This window comes from Taeniopygia guttata, chromosome 1, assembly GCF_048771995.1.
Source record: "Taeniopygia guttata chromosome 1, bTaeGut7.mat, whole genome shotgun sequence".
NCBI classification, from domain to species: Eukaryota; Metazoa; Chordata; class Aves; order Passeriformes; family Estrildidae; genus Taeniopygia; species Taeniopygia guttata.
Window position 1 is genome coordinate 14166711 of NC_133024.1, and position 20715 is coordinate 14187425.

General features: G+C 45.6%; 1 protein-coding gene across 6 annotated transcripts in view; it reads right to left on the reverse strand.

The window, feature by feature from the left end:
* GJA8 (gap junction protein alpha 8) overlaps positions 1-20389 on the reverse strand; it is a 36681-nt gene extending 16292 nt beyond the window's left edge. For 4 of the 6 annotated variants that reach the window (XM_030263291.4, XM_072923658.1, XM_072923650.1 and 1 more), the window contains exon 1: positions 7846-8028. The gene's annotated coding sequence lies outside the window, so the exon portion shown is untranslated. Of the gene's footprint in view, positions 1-7845; positions 8039-18380; positions 18510-19956 lie in introns of those variants that run through there. The other 2 variants (XM_072923663.1, XM_072923664.1) reach the window with 2 other exon arrangements.
* Between the last annotated feature and the right edge of the window lie 326 nt (positions 20390-20715).

The following is a 20715-nucleotide window of genomic DNA, read 5'->3' on the forward strand; positions in this document are numbered from 1 at the left end:
AGGGCAGGGAAGAGGCTGGCTAAAGTTGGGGACTTCTAGAGGCAGCATTTAAACTACAGTGTGTTCTTAGAGAGAAGATAGAGATTCTGTAGATTGCCATGAAAGGAGATCTGTGAAACTGCCAAGAGATCCTGATGATCCAGGTCCAACTCTCCCTTTTAGGCAAGGTATTTAACAGTGACAAAAGTAAAGATGGTTGGAGGCAGACCACTCATCCCTGCCCCATGGAAACCACTGCCCCAAGCTGGGCCTGAGCCCTGAAGGACTGCATTTATTTATCCAAGAGGTTTCAACAGCTGTGTTTGCTACTGAGAGGGGAATGGGCTTCTTGGGAAGTATTTCCATCCAGGCAGCAAAGTCCCCATGCAGCAGGGACAGAGTGTTCATAATGAGTCATTAACTCGGCTGTTTAGCACAGCAATAAGCCCTGGATGAGGAAAGAGCCAAGAGCAGCCCTGATTGCCAGAGAGGGGTGGGGTAGAGCAGAGGTCCCTGCAGAGGTCCTGACAAAACCTCTCACCTTTACTCCCCACAACCAGATCTCCACCTCGGTGGCACCACCAGCACAGCTCGTTCTGGTACCACTAGAAACACAGAATGGGGCTGTGGTTTGTTTCTGGCAGGAGCCATCAAGGCCAAAAGCCGTGAGGCCTGGAGAAGGCCTCCCGGGGCCCGTGTGCGAGCGCGGCCGCCCTGACCGCGGGCTGATAACATTGTGTGCCGGGGCTGGCACACAGGCCAGGTGAAATCACAGGAGGAAAAGGCTTCCCACCCCGCACAGCCTCGGCAGCCACATCCACAGCTCCTCACACGCCCCACCCAGCCGGCCCTGCTGCCCTGCCTGGCTTTCCTGGCTGCCCTGGGCTAGGGCTGGCTCACAAGTGGCCATTGTGTTTCCTAGGAAGTTTGTCACTCTTACAGCAAGGACCTGGCCATGCTGGCTGTGTGCAAAGGCTCAGAGCCGCTGCTGGCACCTCTTGATGCTGTCCCAGCCTCCACCCTCATAGACGCCCATCCTTCTCCTGTTCTCAGACCTCATTTCTAATGGCACATTGCACCTCCGATTCTTCCACAGGCACAGACTTGGCCTCTGACTAAGTTTAAGTCTTCAGGGAATAAGGTAAGAAAACCCCACAAAAATATCATGGGAATATAGCTTTTCCACCAAAAAAAAAAAAAAAAATCAGAGGTCCATTGAGGCAGCAGAAGGAAAAACTCATTCTAGTTTGGCTAAGAAATACAAGAGAGCAACAAGGTTTAAAGTTTGAAATGGATGACAGAGCCATAGATGATGGTATGTAAAAGGAATGTCTTGATTTGGCTAGAAGAGAATTAAAGCATCATTGATAGATGACAATTAGTCATCACTGACCAATTCACTGGACACTAATGAAGCTTCATTTACTTTGGGATATCAGTGCAACATTATCCAATACAAAGGTGAAGCAAACACTGGTGAGCGTTTGCACAGGGCAGGGTGAAAAGGAGCATTGCCTGGGCTGAGAGGGGGAATGCCTTTGCCTCTTGCCCTGAGGTCCCAGTTCTCAGCCCCAGAGCTGCCAACAGCTGTGAGCCAACATCTGACTGTAATGCCAGGAAGAAGTGGCAGGATCATCCAGACCCACATCTTCACAAACTTGCATCAGAAAACTTGGCAGAAATCTTTCCCATCTCTACAAGGGTCCACTTTCTGACAAAAATCCAGCCACAACTTTAAAGCCTCGTGGGAAGGATCCTCCAAAGCCTCACCGAGTTTTTCTAGTGGATAATTACAGATGATGTTAAAAAATAGTGCTTTTTCTCACATCATCTTTTGGCTTTTTTAATCCAGTTTCACATTCCTGTTTTTGGGTCTTAATGCCCCTCAGTCTGCTAGACCACGGGAAGTTTTTTCTCCTTGTAAGTATATCTAGACACTGAAAAGGTTAGCCTTCAGCTTTCCCTTTTCACCCCACCTCTTCAACCTCTTTTACTGGAAGGCACACTTCCAATTCTTTAACACCCTCAGTCATTGTCCCTGAAACCTCTTTCATCCAGGAATTACCAACAAAAGCACTGAATAGAGTACATGGGAAGTGCCATGTTAGTGCTAAATCACACACACACACATACACTCAGCCCTTCCTAGAACCATTCCGTTTGAGGTTATTTACTGAAATCTGCATGAGTTTCCCCAGCTACAGCATCCTCCTGGAATTCTGTAGGCAGCCAGTGAGCTGCACCAGCCCCCACTCCTTCCTGAGACAAACTTGCCAACTGATAAATGTAGCCTGTATTCCTAATTCTTTGACATGTGACTTACAGCAGCTAATGTTATGTTTGGCCCCATCTTTCTGAGTCATCCAGATTATTGCAGTAATGTTTCTTTGGTTTGTGGCTGGGACTTTTTTTTTTTCGCAGATCACAGATTTTTGAGTCATTCTTACTGATCAGTTACTATCTTGCTGTCTTGCTCAATAGCATTGAGCCACAAATGACCAACTTTCTAATGTTTACTCCTCCTTAAAACTACACATCTCCACCCATTTGGAGCACTGATGGGTTTCCCCACAAAGTCCTAACATCTGCACTGCAAAAAAACAGCAACAACAAAGCTCTCTAGAAGCACTGTAGCAGCACCACCTTTTCCTGGCTCAGCCTACCTCGTGTAATTTGACTCTCAGAGCTTTAAGTAAAGTCAACATTCGGTGAGTGTTTCTGTAGAGCCTACCACAAACAGGACCCCAATGAGGAAAGTTTTCTCTTCTTTGGCTGGGATAAAAACAAGCTTAAGCACACTCTCAGCTTTGTCCTGTGTCAGAAAAAACAGCCTCAATGCACACTGAAATACAGGATTACCACAGGACTGGGCACCAGGGAGATGCATGACCTGCAACAGGGGAGGTGAACCAGGAGCTTAGACAGTCACAGTTTTCTTTATAACGTTGTATACCCGAACCTCTTCTCACATCAACTTTTCAGTTGTTAAATACACAAATATGGGATTACATTTCCATGCCTGTTTTCCTCAGAGGCAGTATACAAATTACAAATAAGCAAATATATGGATTCCTTGATTTCCAAGGGATTTTTTGAGATTAACTACTTAACCCCTAATTACACGAACGCTAGCTGGCTAATGAATAAGGTAAGGCAACACCCTTGGCTGGTAGGATTCACAATTGAAAAAAAGGAATTTCATCCCATGGAGGAAAAAGGGCTCCTGGATCTGGCAGTCTTACCATGCAGATTTCCCACCTGGGACAGGGTCACATAGTCTGTACCTACAGGAATATCTGAGCTTCACATTTTACTGTAGGATCACTGTACAAGAAGGTATGAAATCCCCTGGTTTTGCTCTGTGTAAACAAAGGGTCCAGGTGAAACAGGTCCTACCTGGACAGGCACTTTTCCTCCACCTGTCATAGCTGATGAGTGTGAGAACAACCTACCTGCTAGGAAATTTTAGTTCAGCTTTAAGGGACACTTCTGTTCCCGCATCATCCAAGTGGTTTGCATTTTAGTAACCTTCACTTCAGTCCCCTGTCTAGGACCAGGCAAAACAGAGCAATGCCTTACAAATAATTCCAAAGCACCAACACCCTGCAAACTCTGCACCCCAAGGAATGGCTGTGGGGACAGACCCATGGAGATCTTTTATGCCAAAAGCCTACATGCTAAGAACAGCTTCAGAGTCTCAAGCTGCAGCACCACTGTCTTCAAGCTAGCCAGAGGAGTAAGGATAAACACAGCATCCATGACTACTGCATGTGGCACTTGCCCTGTGATGCACAAAGTAAAATACCAAATGCATTCCCTTGCTCATATCAACCTTCACATTACTTTAGGGAATACAGGCTTACTCAGAAATCTGATACAGAGGAGCCAGACCATGCTAGAGCCACAGCACCTCCCCCCAGATGAATTCAGGATCATTATATAGGTGATAAATTCTACTCTCATTGAGAGAGCAGCAGGGCTTGGGGACACATCATTTGTGTACTTGCCCCCACAGAGGCCCTTAGCCTAGATGGCTGAAAAAATACAGTGTTTATGGAGTGTATTTCATGCCTGAGCCACTTCTCCATTGTACAAAACAATACTAATAGTTCTCCCACCTTTGCCTAATTATTTTCTTCCTCTTTCCTGCTTTCTTTTTGTTTTGACTCCTTCCCCTTTCTGTCTGTCTGCTTCAGCTTGATGGGACTCTGATTTTCTCTTTGCTCCATGACTCTCTCTTCAATACCATCTTCTTGGATGATCTACACCAGTAGCACTGGGCAGTCTGTCCCCACAAGTGATGAGCTTCATCCTCCCCACAAAAGCATGTCTCAGTAGCATTAGACCTGTTCAGAAAAGCAGACAACTCCTGAGTACTATTAGGGTCCTTATTGTTCCATACAGGAAGAGCCTGTATATAGCCTGGAGCTTGCAAGGAATTTGAAATGCCTTCTTCCACTTGGAGGGCAAGCAGCTGAAGAGAGCAGGAATCCTGCCTCCCCTCACAAATATCTTGGCATTCCAGATATCAGCCTTACCTTTAGATCCTGCAGCCCAGCAAATATGCTATCACATATCCCAGTGTTTACCCAGCCTGTGCAATCTGATAGGCCACCTATACTGAAGGGGGTGATTAACATCTAAGAAGGGATGGGAGGCGACCTTCCACACAGCCATGATATATTTTTGGGAAGGGCAAGGCAAAGTCAGAAGGTCTTACTAAACCCTTTGATCCTTTAAGTTTCTGGTTACCAAATGACCACCAGTGTCCTTTTCATAAAAGCATTTATTCTTAGCTGCATGAATTCCCATCCCCATTTCTGCAACATTAGCGTCTACTCCCAAGCTACATCTTTCCTCCCAGCTACCCCATCATCCCCCAGCAGCTCCAGTAACCCATTCCCCAAATGCTCTCCTTTTCCTGACTGAAAACATACCGTGCATCTTGCTTGCTGCACCCTTCTCTCACCTTCTACAACATCCCAATCACTTGACACGAGCAGCCAGCAGGACACACTTTGAAAACTTCCACTTCTAAGAACTCCACACAAAGACAGTAAGAGAATCTGCTTAATTCATGGAGTTCGCATAGCTTCTCTCGTTCCCCTGACAGTTGTACAGCTGCTACATCTGCTGCTGCTAACTAGACTTGTTTTTAGCAAAGCACAGCAGGAACTAAAAAAACCTAATTCTGGCAACATTATAATACCAGAAACACTCCCTCACTTTCTTTAACTTCATGCTCTGCTTTTTATTTTCTCTGTTCCCTTTTTCTTCTCCTCCTCCTCCATTTTTGCTGGCATGGTGAACTTTTTTCACCAGGTCAGCAGCAAACAGGAGCAGCTCAGCTGGTAGCTCACACCCCCTCACTGCTGCACAAAGAGTGGAGGTGGCTGGCACTGGGTGCCTCAAAGGAGCACCAGCAAATACCAGCACCTTTAGGGGATGCCAGATCGGATATCCATGGAAAAACATGCTGAGGGCATGGTTTCACAAGGACAGGGATATCTCACCCCCACCTGTAGCACGTGTATCCACCTGAAAATGGGACTCACCACCTTGCTCTCTTTCCTGGTCTATGTACAAAATTCAGAGGGGTGTCATAAAGCACTCATGGAAAAAAAGTGATAAAATTATAGTAAGTCTGGCTGGTGGTGATGTGGCCCAATAGGCCACTAATTAGGATGTTTCATTAGAATGTGGGAAAAAAGAAGAAAAAAAGTCAAGATCAACACTTTCTCCATTTGACCTCAAGTGTCTTGGACAAAAGGATTTGCCCTTCAGGCTGGAGCACACTCTAGAATGAAATTGACTCAAATCTGAAGTGGAAGCTCCTTAAAATTTCAAATTTTAATTTCAAAATCCCTGGCAGAGGGATCCCAGTGGAGAGAAGCAAGAACTAGATGCCATCCTCAGGCTGTTACAAAATACAGACTTTGTGGCATTACTGACAGAGACCAGAGACAAGGTGGCAGCAGCAGCACTGGGAATCCAAGTATTGCTCTCAAAGGGCTAACAGTGGGTGCCAGGTGGCACACTGGCAACAAACACCTTAGTGTTCCCTTGCCCAACTCCTAGCTGGGCAGACAATCAGTATTCATGTCAAGGGGAATTAGTTTTTCACTGTTTTCAAGGTGTTATTGTCTCAACCCTGCCTAATATGAACAGAGTGAAAAAATATATTAAAATGACCAACAATATTAAAGTGTGGTATAATAAATTTTAAAGGCTTGGAAAAGAGGTATAGAGGAGCTTTTGAATCAGACTGTATAGACAGAAAGTCAAGTTTCGGAGGAAAAAAAATGATGAGATTTCATATGTTCATATGCAAGGCAGGGCTTAGATACAGTAAAAGGTGTGGGGATCTGAGTGTCACTGTCAGGGAGAAGAGCAGAAGTGCTGGGGGTGATGAAGAGTGGTGGTCTTGGGAAAAGGCCCAGGTTTCCCACACTGAGTTCCAGATGTTGGTGGGGGATGATGGAAGACTGGAGAAATGATGAGGCTCTGAAATAAAGAGATGCTAGCACAAGATGTTGGGCAGAAACAAAAGAAAGCGGAAGAGGAGAACACTTCAACAACACAGAAAATATCAGAGTTGATGGGAAAAAAAGTAAGAGACTCCTAAAGGTGACTGGGGCAACACTAGATATTCCTGTGAGAAGAGCTTTGGGACTATGATTTTGAAAATAAACTTTGAGGTACCCCAGCAAGTACTGAAGAATAAGAATTTGGCAAAGCTCATGTCAATACAGGGAATATGGAAGGAGTTTTCTCCATTCTGCAAGTTTGCAGCATGTGGAAGTGATTAGAGGGATGAGTCCAACAGCAGTGCTATATAAGAGATCTGGGTTAATAACATTCAATGAATAACATCGTACAGAGTAGAGCTGTAGCCAAAGAAGAAAAAAAAAAAAAAATACACCAAGAGCTGCATAAGCCTATTTTCTGAATAAGACATAAAATAAGAACAGCAAGTCAAATTGAAACCTTTCATTGATTTCACTGCAAGTTTCTGTTGTTAACTGTAATTCCTTTCTCTAAAGAAGCCCCTTGTTTCACCTTTAATCACTTAGAATATTTGGACCAGTAAAGGTGAAGTCAAAACTTCAACCATGAAAAAAAGTAAAGGACTTTGACCCCATGTTCTGTGGTAAAATCTTTAGAGGTTTTTTCAGCAAGGAACTCTGGCATCATAGATTTTCTCTCCAGTTCAGGAAGAAGGACACTAAGTTTAAGACCCTTTAAATTTTTTTTTTTAACAAAATAAAGGAAAAGAACATCTAAGTTTCACACTCAGAAGGAAAATTCTTCTTTTCAGCCAGCCAGGTTTCATTGTTCTCCTGTAGTGGCAAGATACTATTCACCAGTTTAGCAGCAGTTACAGGTTTCAAAAATTACATATCTGCTCAGCAGATGCTCAGGGTTTTATATTCAGGGGCCCTTAGTTCAAACCCATCAAGAGGACTCTCCCAAGTGTATCACTGCAAGTTGCTCATCTATTAAAAAAAAAAAAATTATATAACTACCTTTAAAAATTGCTATGTGCCCACAGGTAGGCCTAGAGAGAAGGTAGCAGTAACATGTGGGAAAATAATACCCTTTTTTTAGTGATAACTAAAAAAGGCACCAGAAGTACTTAGGTGCTTAATACCTCAGGAGAGAGAAATCTTATTACTGGAGAAGAAAGAAAAAGGGAAAAAAAAAAAAAAAACAAAAAAACCCTGGGTATTCCTTCCCAACTCTATTGTTTATAGAGAACTAACATTCCGCAGTCACTTCACATGGCTAACACTTCCAACTCATTAGGTATGGGAAAGTCCCAGCGAGCCCAACTTTTGCAAACCCCTATTCTGACCCAAACTTCACCTGCTGCCGTGCCCATCCCACGGCGTGCACCTTGGACCTTGGAGATCATCCCGCGCTCGCCTTGTCCCGGCTCCGGAGCGTTCCCTTGTTACCTTGCTGCGCCCTGGAGCCCCGGGCTGGTCTCTGGCAGCTCAGGCTCCCATGCTCTGCAAGGTTTTCTGCAGGGCTGCTCAGCAGATCACCCCGGCCGTGGCATTTTATCGGCGCCGCACGAGGTGAGCACAGACACGATAAGGAAGCGCTAAAAGTCAACGAGGTGCCACTGACAAGGACTGAGCTGGGCTCACGCTTCCCCACGGTCCCCGTGTGTGGTGACACTGAGCAGCCCAGGCTCCATCTCACCAGCTGCTGCCTTGCAAGGAGGCACCTTTCACTCTCTCCTCTCGGTGCGCAGCCTGCTGTCCATCCATCCATCCATCCATCCACCCCATCTCCACTGGAAGCTGTCACAACTCCAGCCCTGCGGCAAACTAATTTTTTCTTACGAAACGCCCGTGGGTTCCTTGGTGAGCATTTAAGAGATTTTCATTGCTCAAACACACTGATGGACGTGTCTCCTTGTTGCTTTATGCCTGCCTACCATTCCCTCCCAGGGAGGAAAAATTTGTTGCCTGCAGTGACTTCTTTCCCAGGCAAGCACTCCCATGTGCCTGGAGCAGAGCCCCCAGCAGCATGCCTGGCATACACACCACAGAGATTAGCCTTCTGCTCAGGCAAGCCCCAAGGCCTGGGAAACCTGCTGTGACTAGCAGCTTGATTAGGACTTAAGTCTTTTTCCACCAGATTTCCAGGGGAAGGTGAATAACCTCATGAGAAATGTATTTCTGTTGTGCACCCACAGTCCCTGAGCTGAGTCCCACGAAAGAACAGGCGGTTTAACCAGCTCACAGGGCTGCTGTGCTGCTAGAGCAAAATCATACTGCACCCATCCTTGCCATGGTGACCATTAACTCCACGTGGCAAGAGCAGAGACAGCCCAACTGGAGTGGTTCAAAACAGCCTGAAATTCAGGAATCTGGACCCAAAAGTGTACCAAGGACACTCCCTCTACCTGAGCTACCACAGGTGGTGCCCAGTGGCTCAAGCAACACTACTCTGGAGAGCAACCAACTCAGCACAGCACTAGAGGCACACAACAAACCCCCACAACCTCTGCAAGAAGCTAAAGGACTCCCCTGTCCGCCCACGGGGTGGGTGTGGTTGGTTTGGCTGCTGCTGTTCCCAGCTGGTGCCAATGAAGCCTCAGCACAGCCAGCCAGGTCTGAAAAGAAATGTTCAGCTCACCTCCAGGGAGTCCCCACTGTGCAAGGCTGAGCTGCACTGAGCATTTAACCAGCCCAGCTGTGACACCTGGATTTACATTCAGAGAGAGAAGAGAGAGTCATTTATTCTTGGTGTGTCCTTTTTGGAAAACACCTCCTGAGATACTCATGCCTTCTGTTTCCTTGTTTTCATAAAGACAGCATGGGCAAAAGAGTGTCTCTCTACTCCCTGAGATACCATACAAAAACACAACTTACCAATGCACCTTGCAGGCAGTGGCAGGACAGAAAGATCATCCTGCTTGCTCCTGGCACAGCAGGCATGTAGGTTTAGGGGTGAGAGCTTGCTTTTGGGCCAGGCCAGCTCTCCCCATGCCCCACCATGGTTGTGTTGGCAGGCTCCACTTCTCATGCTGTGAAAAACACATCTGAGGCTCCCAGGAGGCTTAAATATTCAGGGATATCACTAAAGGGAGATGTTTCTTTCCCAGAAGAAACAGATTTCCTATGTGGGAACTCTGTCACACACCTAGAGGTGGATGCTGACCTGTTTATATTTGCACAGGGGGAAGAGGCTGTGACAATGTCTGTAATGAGTGTTGCTGTAGGGATATCTTTGAGCAACACTCAGAGACTACGTGCAGGAAAGGCCCTGCTCAAATATCTTGTAGATGCTGTTTCAACTTAATTTGAAATAATTTCTCCATTGTCTGTATGACATTCCCCCCCTCACACAGCCCCCGGAAATAATCAGGCTAGCTCAGAGATCAGGGGCTGTGAGGGGAGGAATATCAGGAGATGGCAAAGATTTCCAAAAGAGGCTCTTACCCCGAGATAAGTTGGTTCAGCTCTCTTTATTCTGTGGTGTCCTTGTGGAGAGCGGGGCAAAAGAGGACGAACAAGGAATCTCAGGGGTCTATATAGGTTTTGGACAGGGTGGGCTTCCCTGGCTCTCCGCCAACCCCGTTGGGGCAGAAAGGAGGGTCCAGGGTTATCTTGATCAGAGTCACAAGGTCCCAGGGGAAGGGGGCACAGAGTGCCCATGAGCTTACTGTAACATCTGTAGTTTCTGTTTCTCTCTCCACTTCTACTCCTCTCTCTGGTTCCTGACAGGCATCCTCAGCCCCTGACTCCTCCGTGCTATCAGTTCTCGAGCGTTTTAGTTGAGAGCCGAGCCAGCTCCTCATGGACTCCATGGATAGCAGCTGAAGGTCTGCTCCCAGCCCCAGACAGGAGCAGCAAGTTTGCCAGTCTGGCAGGCTTCCCCCCAGCATTTTCACAAGCACTTGCTTACCTTGTTTGAGCTTCAGAGAGTTCAGTTTGGGGTGAAGGGTAGGTCAGCTCTTATCTCACATCTACACGCACAAATGTAACCCTTACCAGTTCCCTTTGCAGCTCCAACAGTTCCTGCCCGGTGGCACAGCCAGGACCACGCTCTCCCCCTCTGCTGAGGCCTTTCAGTGGGAGGCAAGCAGGGCCAAAGAACCACAAAGATGTCCTAGGGACCCCCCAGCCCTGAGGAAAATCCTGAAGGTCTCTGAGCTTTCTTTTCCACAGCCTTTGGTGCAGGTGAAGGAGTAGAGCCACAGGTTCCCCTGCCCCACTCCAGGCTGGAGAGAAGAGCTCTGGGGAGATGCTCAGGGATGACAGGAGCTGGATGAAACCCCCAAAGAGGATTCTGCAAGATCCTGTGAGATTCAGAGATTTCAAAAAGCCTCACTGGCCCCCTTCTCCTTCTGGAAAATATTTTTAGTGCATCTGAGGTGGATTCAAGAGCTTGAGCTACTGGATCTTGCAGTTTGTTTAAGCAAATATCACTTTTGTCAATTTTCCAAATGTCTGTTCACACACAGACTGTCTTAGCATCCTGCCAGGGCTCTAAACATTCATCTGTGGAGAAATTTTCTGGAAACCTGTGCCTGCATCCCTGTCTTGCCTTCCGACCGTTTAAAAACCAAACACATAAATATGAGCCCACGTGGAAATGTGGGTGTGAAAGAGTGCATCACCTAAAGCCTTGCAGGTGTGTGTGACTCAGGGTGCTCTGCTCAGAGCACAGTCACCTTGTCCTGACCACAGGACCTCACACTCAGCTCCAAGTCCAAACTAACAAATCACATCCATATCCCTCAATGCTGGAGGCTGCCACAGGACAAAGGCAGCAAAACTGAGTGGGGGTGGTGTGGGAAGGGAATGGTGGAGCAGGCAGAGACACTCGGTCCTGTGTGTTTTCTTTCCTTAAAGATAAAACTTTACCCCAGTCAAATGAGAAATTAGGAACAATGTAGGAATTTTAAAGAGGCCCGAGCTGCCACCTGACTCAGCGTCTAGGCAGGATATTGATTAGCAAGGCCATTCTTTATTCCTCTGCTATTGTTCGAGACCGGCCTCCCCCATGACAGCAACAGGCGTGGGAACACAGCAGCTTTGGTGTTAAAAAGTGCTTTTATCACTGAGCTGAGGACAGGGGTCTCTGGGAACCAGAGATGGTTGTGTCTGATAGTCAAGGGAATGCATTCGAACTGAGAATCTTATTCTGGGATCTCTGAGGTGCTGGGGCACACCAACACCGTGCAGCACATCCCCTGTCCACCACTTCTACTGAACTGTGTCCAGGTTCTGGTGAGTTCAGAGAGCTGCAGGAAGAAAACAGCCTGCTAAAAATTCTTGGATTTCTCCTTGAGCTGCAGTAGCTGCCGTGATGGCTGTTCCTACCAGACCTTGTTTTTAAACAAGCCAGGTTGAGTTCTGTAACTCGTGTGGCACAGCACAGAGAACAGGCTCACCTCCCATGTCCTTACCCCTCCTCCTGAGCAGGATTTTTGCCAGTTTTTTGCAGGGATTTCTTTTCAGGATGGGCTCCAGCCTGCACTAGCTACCACAATGATGTCAGTAGGTGAGGGCATCTCCTCCTTGTTCAACAGACCAAACAACTGTGGGGTGTTACACATCACTGTCACTTCAATTACCCAGCTGCCTGCAGCCAGCCAACAAGCCAACACAAGTCCCAACCAAGTGAACTGACAGACACACAGCTTCCTGGGAGCTCCAGGCAGGAATAAAGAAAATCTTGGGTTTCTTGGTAATTCTCAGTGCATTAGAAAGAAACACAGTTCAGTACTTAAAGACTTCTGATTTGGCTGAGTAGAGGCCAAGAACCAGGTTTTCAGCCAACCAAAATATTTTTGGCTGTCCATAGAGCCATACAGTTGGTTCCTGATTTTATATTCTTTGTAGGTTTGTTCTTCATTTGCAAAAAAAAAAAAAAAAAAACTCATCTGTAACCACTTTATATATACACATGGTGGTCTTTATTTTCACCTACCTTTAAGATAAAATTTTAAAAACTTGGAAGTCCTTCAGGTGCTGCCTAGACAAATATCAATATGCAAATTCATTCCAAAGACACCCCAGCTGAAAGAGCACAGTGCACTAGGGAGTGGATCTCCAAACACAGCATGTGCTCTCTGCAGATACCAGATATTTATTCCAGCATCTAGCACAGTGTCTGTGTAAGAATGCACAGTTTGGTAATAATGTGACTGCACCAACTTTTTCTTCTTTCACACAGAAAAAATTTTCATGCACCAACTTTTTCTGGCTTTCATGCTCCAGTTTCTTTTTTTTCCACAAATTTTTCACCTTCCCAAACTTGAAAAGCAGTCAGGAATCAGCCAAGATTCTCCTTCTCCAATCTGTGACAAGTGGACAACCAAGCTAAACTTAGATGTTTAATAGCTGATGGCTTCCCTTGTACAAAAAGCAGAGTAAGTGTAGAAATACTGTTTTTCAAAGCTGATGGACATGTTGCCTCAGGACTGACTGCCTCCAAACCAGCTTGTACTCAGTGCCCAGCACAGAGCAAGCCATGCACAGCTTGGGAATTCTGAGGCCCAGAGCTTGGCTCACTCTGCTCATGGAGATACCACAGACAAAAAAGGCTGGAGCCACTTGTCTCTGCAAAAGCCAGCCCTACTCCAGCACTGACCTGCACATCAGTCCAGAACTACACAAAGTAGCCACTGCATCAGCTCATCAGTTTAGCAAAGGTGTTGATGAATGTCCTTATCTACTTCTTTGGGCAGCTGGGAGTTGAGGAATACGTCACCTTATCCACTACCAAAAAGCAGTGCAATAAATGCAGCAGGTTGCAATTTAAGGGATATAATTTCTCCTCTCTCCCTGAGCTCAGTGGCACAGTCATACTTCCATTGTTTACTTTGTGACCATGCTCCTCTTCCAAACCCAGTGTGCTCCCAGAAAGTGAAGGTCCATCTAAAATTCACAAACTAAAGGGACCAAGGCACAGGTTCCAGTCTGATCCCACTGTCATCAGTACTGTTGAACAGTCAGCGTGTTCCCTGACCATTTACTCACAGGCCAGTGATGCTCTCCCAGAATGGTTCAGGAGGTTGGCTTGATGAATAACAGCCCCCACAAGACAGCATGGACAGAAACATGGGATCTGAGGGAGGAAGGGAGGCAGAGGAAAGCCAAATGGGCATAAGCTGTGCCACATCAGTTGTTCTCAAGATGAGCAGAGCAGTCTCATCTATATTAAGACATCTTCTTTTCACCTCCAGCAATAAGCCTCGTGTTTGGGCAATCATGCCTCTCATGTCATGGAACTGCTCACAAGAATGCTTCCCAAAACCTTTTCTGTGAGGAGTTAAGGTTACCCTGGAGCCTGGAGTACTTCAAGATCATTACACTTCCTCTGCCAGTGCAGCAGCTCATATTCCTGCCAGGGGTTTCTCCTGCTACCTCATTGCTTTGTCTCCTGGCCATTTTAGATTATTTCATCACAGGAGTACAACCCCACAGGACTCGTGCCATGATGCCTCAGAGCAGGAGAGATGGCTCTTTGGGACAGCCTCAGAAACCCCCTGGCACATGAAAAGAAAGATGTCAATCTATGAGGCACCTCAGCAATTGTTCCCTAAATGGAATGGGAACTCAGAGGCAAGAATAGTCTCTGTGAAACCTGGGGACAAAGCATCCTCTGCCAAAGGAGTCTCAGCCACAGAACAATGTTCCAGGGAAAGCAAACAAATCCACAATGTCTGCATCTGTTTTTTCAGGACTCCTTCTTACTGAGAAAAGCCAGCCATGAAAAAAAGTTGATACAGTTATTTCTAACCAGGAAAACCCAAGCAAACAAACAAACAAACAAAAAAAACCCAAAAAAAAAAAACAACAACAAAAAAAAAAGGGCCACTCTGACAGATATGCACGTAGAAAAGTAAGTAAAATGTGTATTACATAGAAATAACATAGACGAGACATAGAAGAGACAACCTCAATGAGCAATTTAACCCCCAAATTTGAAATGTTATTGATGCCATGGGAGATAAGTGCCTATGTATAACACTACTTACCAGATACATATATCAGTAGGTAGATACATTTGCACTAGTTACAGTTTTGGCCATGTTCTTCTTCCTTTTCAGGTCACTACCACCATATAAACAGTATCTGTGCTTTGTGATATGTCCCTTTATTATTTTTTTCTGTGTTAAACTGGCAAACTACTGCATTAATTTTCCTTCTTTTTACTTATTTATGATCTGTAGCAAAGCTTCCTTCTCAAACCAAGGCCACTTGGTCCCCTTAACAGCTTGATCTGAGGATTTTTTTTTTTTTTTTAATAACACAGATAATTTCTCCTTTTACTACTTTTCTTGAAATGCGGAGGAAATTCTGTACATTGATATGATTTACCTGGACAGAAGCTGCTGTGTTGACCTTGACCTGCTGCAGACCATCTGCTCCCAACACTTTACAATCGTAGCATAATTCAGGTGGGAAGGGGCATCAAGAGATTTTGAATTTCTTGTTCTTTAATTTTATCAGCTGAGACCAGCCTTCCTTTTTGACACCAGTTCTTCCAGCAGCCCATCTTTATTTCCAGACAGATGAGGAGTCTAGTCTGGATGGTGGCAGGGCTGAGGAGGGGTATAGCTCAGAGGACAAACTGTTATCAGACAGAGCTGCTTGGAGGCTGCTCTGGGTAAGACAAGGAGCCTCAAACAGGTCAAGAACTCTGAGGGCTTTAAGATGGCTTAAGGTACAGACACAGGTGCTGTGTCTCCATTGTCCTTCACTGCACCTGACAACACAGTCCAGAATTAATTTCTCCATGTTATCCCCACTGGCCATGTCACCACAGTCACCACAGTTCTGCTCCAACACCTGGAAATGCATTTCTGACCATCACCAGCTGGGTTCAGCCACTTGGACAGGAGATAACAGCAGAAGACTAAAGGAAGCAGAAGGCCCAGAAATTTCTGTCTTTGGAGAACTCTGACCATTACCAAGGTCAGATAATATTAATGTTGGCATCACATTAAGTTTCTTCATCTCCATCATCTTTTTTTTTAATAGCTGAACCATCTCACAGCTTTGTTGTGCTTGGAAACCAAATGTGAGTTCCCATGCAGGCAGCATAGAGAAGATTGCCTGCACAAAGCAGGCCAGACACCAGTCCACAGACCGCCACTGACCTCTGCATGGATTCCTCTAAGGCTGGTCTGTTTGTTTACACAGCTGCAGGCTCCTAGCTCACATCACTTTGGTAGCTGAAAGATAATTTTGTGTCATTCCTGTGCTGGAGTTTTCCTATGGGCCCACTTTTCAGGGTGGAGAATAATTCTTTTTAAGCATATCAAGAAGTTTATCAAAGTAGCTTTTCTAATGCAAGAATGATCAGAGTTCTGAGAGGAGGAGAAATGGACAGGATTGCTCAGGTGGAAGGAAAAGTTGTGTGACCTGGATTAGAAAGAATTTGACTGGAAGACTGGCTTGGATTTGTCCAGACCTACCAGATAGAAATGGGAGAAGAGTTTCTCTCAGAAATATTTGGGAGAGGGTTGTAGGGAATTAAGGAGAAAGCACCTCTTGGGGCCAGCATGGACAGCCACAGGAGCTTCAGGAGAAATATTTAAGTCAGATTTAGATTCGCCCTAGATTGTGGTACTCTAAGAGTTCTCCAGCTCTTAGGAATCTGATTGCATTAAGGCATCAGCCTCTACTCTCAAAGCAACATTTCTCATGTTTTCCAAACAATTTGGGAACTGCAAATCGGTGCAGATTTCTCAGCTCAGTAATTGTGGTGTTGCCTCAGCATTTTTCTATCAAGATTCTTCAAAGCACTTTAGATTCTCTCCCCAGATGCAGCCATCCATCCTCCTCCAAGAAATCCCAGATCTTACTGATTATTACCAATAAAGTTATTGATGTTGGAAATGCTGATACAGGAAGTTGAGGCTATTTAGGAACGTTTTGCCAGATGCTGGTTGAGCGATACTGCATCGTTTCATGCAGCAAATCACAAAACCTCTTTCTTCCCTGCTGTGTTAAATTGTTACTTTCCCTGAGGGAGAAACGTGGTTCTTCACAAATCTGGCCTGAGAGGAAAGTGGGGAAAGAGTGTGGGAATAACAGATAACATCAAGGATTCCCATTTCCCTATTCTTTGCTCCTTGTGAGCAGTCTTGCTTTTAACCACAGCCACTCATTTTCTGAAGTGCTCTTTCAGTGGCCACATCCTGTGCTGTCTCTGGTTTGGTGACAACATTCCTAAATACTGAGAGCACTGTCAGAAAAATCAGTCTTGGGTTCCTCTTGAGCTGAAAGAACCAATTGAATGCTCTCCTTCAACAGGCACAGGATCATTATAGGAAGCCCCTATGCCACATCACATGGGTATCACTAGCAAAAACCGTATATCCTCCTAATATACACTGCTTAGGCATCTCTGTTTCTCACACACAGAAAGATGAAACTGAACACCCCCAACCAGGAAAAGAATTACTTATTATTTTGATAGCTATTTTTTTCATATCCCAATTGAACCTGAGGGGTAGTTTTTAAGGAAAATAAATTATACATTTCTCACCAAGAAGCCAAACAGAACTGCAAGATTCAGAACAAAACCTATGAATTTATAGGCACTTCAGCTTGTTTCAATCAAGTTTAAATATTTCTTCCTTTTCCACAATTTCAAGGGAAGCAATAAACATCAGCAAGCAAACACAATCCTGTCTGACATCACTTACTGGTCAGATTTTATCCCCAGGTTTCTGCATGAGCTCATATAGGGGGTTTTCCACAGTGCAAACCCATTTTAACAACATCTGTCAATCACTTATTTAGAGAGATAAAAGACATTAACCCACAAATGAAACATTTCTGTACAGGAAGCAATTCTGGGGATAATTTTCTCTTAGGTGTCCTGTGGTCATACTTCATCTTTGCCTGCACTTAGCATTAGAGACAAGAAGCTCCAGCATGCAAAGGAACCAGTGAGAATGGAGTGCCTAGTATTATATGGAGCAGGACATCACACTATGTATGAGCACAAAGAGAGAATTCAAATTAAATTAAATGGGAAGCTAAGTGGGGAGAGCCCTGTGTTAGGCCACTGGCAGGACTTTAGTCCTCAGAGAACTCTCTAGCCTTCTCCCCATTCCTTGTAGCTTCAAACATGAGCTTGTGGCCACCTGGAGAGGCAGCAGGGCTCCCTGTGTGGCTGTGGGGAGAGGGCAGGGCACCACATCCTTGCCTTTTTTTGGCTGCAGGTGACTCATGCACACACCTGTTTCCTCTGCAGCCTCTCACCTCTCTGGGAAGGGGGGGCTGGCAGGCAGACAGGGTTTTACCAGGAAACCCAGGTGTCCAGAAAAACAATTCAGGATATTTGAATTGTCCAAATCCTTCACCCTTCCAGAAAGCAAAACTGGGTACAAATATTTTCCAGGCTTTCTTCTGATAAATCCTCAGGACACCACGTGCTCGATGCATTGCCTTCATCCAGCCACACAGAAGTGCAGCATGAAGGAGCAGGGATGCCTGCTTGTCCCACAGGGCTCATGGCACACTTGGGAAAGGAAAGCCCCTTAAAAGGCATTTTCCCTGCCCCACAGCACTGCTGGGCTTGTGAGCTCTTGCACATACAGGAATATTTGGTCTTTTAGTATAAATGCACCCTTCTAATTTGCTTGGGCCAGCAGTGTCCTTCTGCTCTCTCCCCCCCATTTGCTGTGATTTACTTTACAGAAGGCTTCAGAATCCAGCCAACACACATCACAAAATTGTAGGAAGAATCACAATTCATGAATTTTTTCAATTAATCAAGTTCTTAATTTTACCCAGGAGGTCATGCCTTGAGATCCTTTCAGACCTTCACAAAAGAGAACAAGCTGGCTGGGAGCAACAAGCACCATCTGAGAATCCTCCCCTAACTCAGGCTGTTTACTTTTCAGTTTCACTCACCATCATCCAAGCACATGTCTCTTTTCCCTCAAATCCTTTCAGCTGTTCCTTCCTCTGAAGCTGACTTCCAGGGAAAGCTCTAGAGATCCTTGCCTTCAGAGCTGATTCACGTCCTGATTTCTCTTCCATCTGTGGACAAAGTATAGAGCAGGCTGAGGTCCTTGTACCCCACAGCTTGCTCTAGGAAGAGACATGTGCCTGTGATTCTTTCCACCTCTGCAAACTTTTCCTAAAGCCTCAAGATTTAGAGCTGGGATTTTGCAGCAGCACAACTCCAGGATGGGAGAGCACATCCCAGGAACTTGGTGCCAGCACTGGCACACCATGGCAGTATGTCACAGCCTTGTGGGGTGAGCAGCCCCCCAGCAGCCATGTGTCCAGCAGGCTAGGGACTGTTGACATTCCAGAAGTTTCTGAGAAACCATGCTGGGTCCTGGAAGAAAAAAAATAATGAGTTTCCACAATCTAGAGCATTTTCCAGTCTATGACATTTGTACATGGAGGGGCCTTACCCACAGAGCTGGCCCCAGGCTGTAACTATATCGAGTCACTCACATGGCCAAGACTGTGCAGGATCTCAGCCTCAGGGGCTACCAAGAGTCCTGCTGGCCTGGGAGACTGACAAAAAAAACCCTCACAGCTCACATTCAGGATCAAAACATCACTTACTAGAACAAAGCACAGATTAAGTGATACCAGCCCAAATGACGCAGACCCCAAATAAGCGCAAATAAAATATTTTTCTCCTGCCAGAACACCATCATGGGATTTGCACGTGGCATCTCTTCCTGCAGAGGCTATGGAGAAGTGTATCCACTATCTGCTGCCTGCCTTGGAAGTCCCCCAGGAAAGCTGGCCTGGCTGGCAGTGTAGGGTGCCTAACTTCCAAACTATTAAATTACACTGCAATCAATGCGACTCAAGAATGTACTCAATTTTAAGTAAACACCTACAGAGTGTGATGAACTAGGATGCTGCATTGCTCTGTGCACTTCTTTGGCTGATTTGTTCACCAAGGCAGTACCTCAGAGGGACAGAAATCACAGAAACCTTCTAAAAGCTGCAAGGATACCTTAAATAAAGGGAAGACTGTTGCATTTAGATTAAAATTACCAAGTTTTTAAGACCCATTTTCTTAGGCCCTTACAGAGATAATGCACTCAGTGTGACTCTTTTATAAACACTTAACCTGGATAAATTAAAAGGAACATACAAACCAAGATCTTCTATCACTTGCCAATATAAGATGCATTATTGCCCCAGGCCTCAGAGGAAACTGCAGCTTTGCATTCCCGCTTTTAGTTAAGCTAATGAGAAGAAGGAAGAGAATTTTTGAGGTGGGCTCTTCTTCCTTTCATCTGAAGAGTGGTTACTGATCTGTGCAAAGCCTGTATGCATAGCTCTGCGAGCTCACTGCCTCAGTGCCTGAGATCCCAGAGACTGCACTACTGAAGGGAGAGGTGAGTTCTTCCTATATCCTCCCTGGAAGCAGGTTAAACACTCAGTTGGCAGAGGGCTCTCTGAGCAAAGGATGTGGCTTTGCACTGGATAGAGTTTGCAAATGATGCTCGGTTACCTGTTTTATTCTCTTCTTGTTTCGTTGCAAACCACGAAGCTCCTCGGGAAGGCTCAGGCTCACAGACACTGTGTGACTCGGATGGTTTGGCTGCCCGTTCTTCTCACCAGCCACATGCCAGCGTGCATTCAGTGACTTCATGGTGTGGCTGCTTTGGGGGAGCTGGATGGGGAAGCAGGCTGCAGCTGCTTCTGAAGGATATAAATATTTTTTGCAGTCAAGGGGCTCGAGCAGTCCAGCAGGGTCAGGGACACCTGGGCTCTATTCCTGGCTCTCCTGCAGACCTGCTGCATTGTTTCGCTCCTTTTGGTGGCTCTAAATGAAGACCTTTTCCTGCAAAATTTGTTTTCTTAGGTGTGAGGCTTCCACTTGAAAATTTGAGCCACAGTAAGCAACTTGGGGTGATGGGACTTGTCACCCTGTTCTTTTGAGAGTTTTAAAGTTCTTCTAAAAGTTCCTATACCTTCTAATATTTACATATTTCAACTGAATTTTCTCACACACTGTTCATTTAAATAATGATTGTTTTGCATTCTTCTTTGTGAGTAGAGAGAATTGACAGACTGTTGGTTTGACCAGTGCGGTTGAAGAAGTAGCAGTTTCACCCTCCAATCCACTGCCATTTTTGCTGTTGTATATATAGTGGAGTCAGAAAATAAAGTTTACCTGTTTGGGTTCAAAAAAAAAATAGAAAAAGAAAAAGAAACTGCTACTTCTTCAACCACACTAGTCAAACCACCAACAGTCTATCAATTCTCT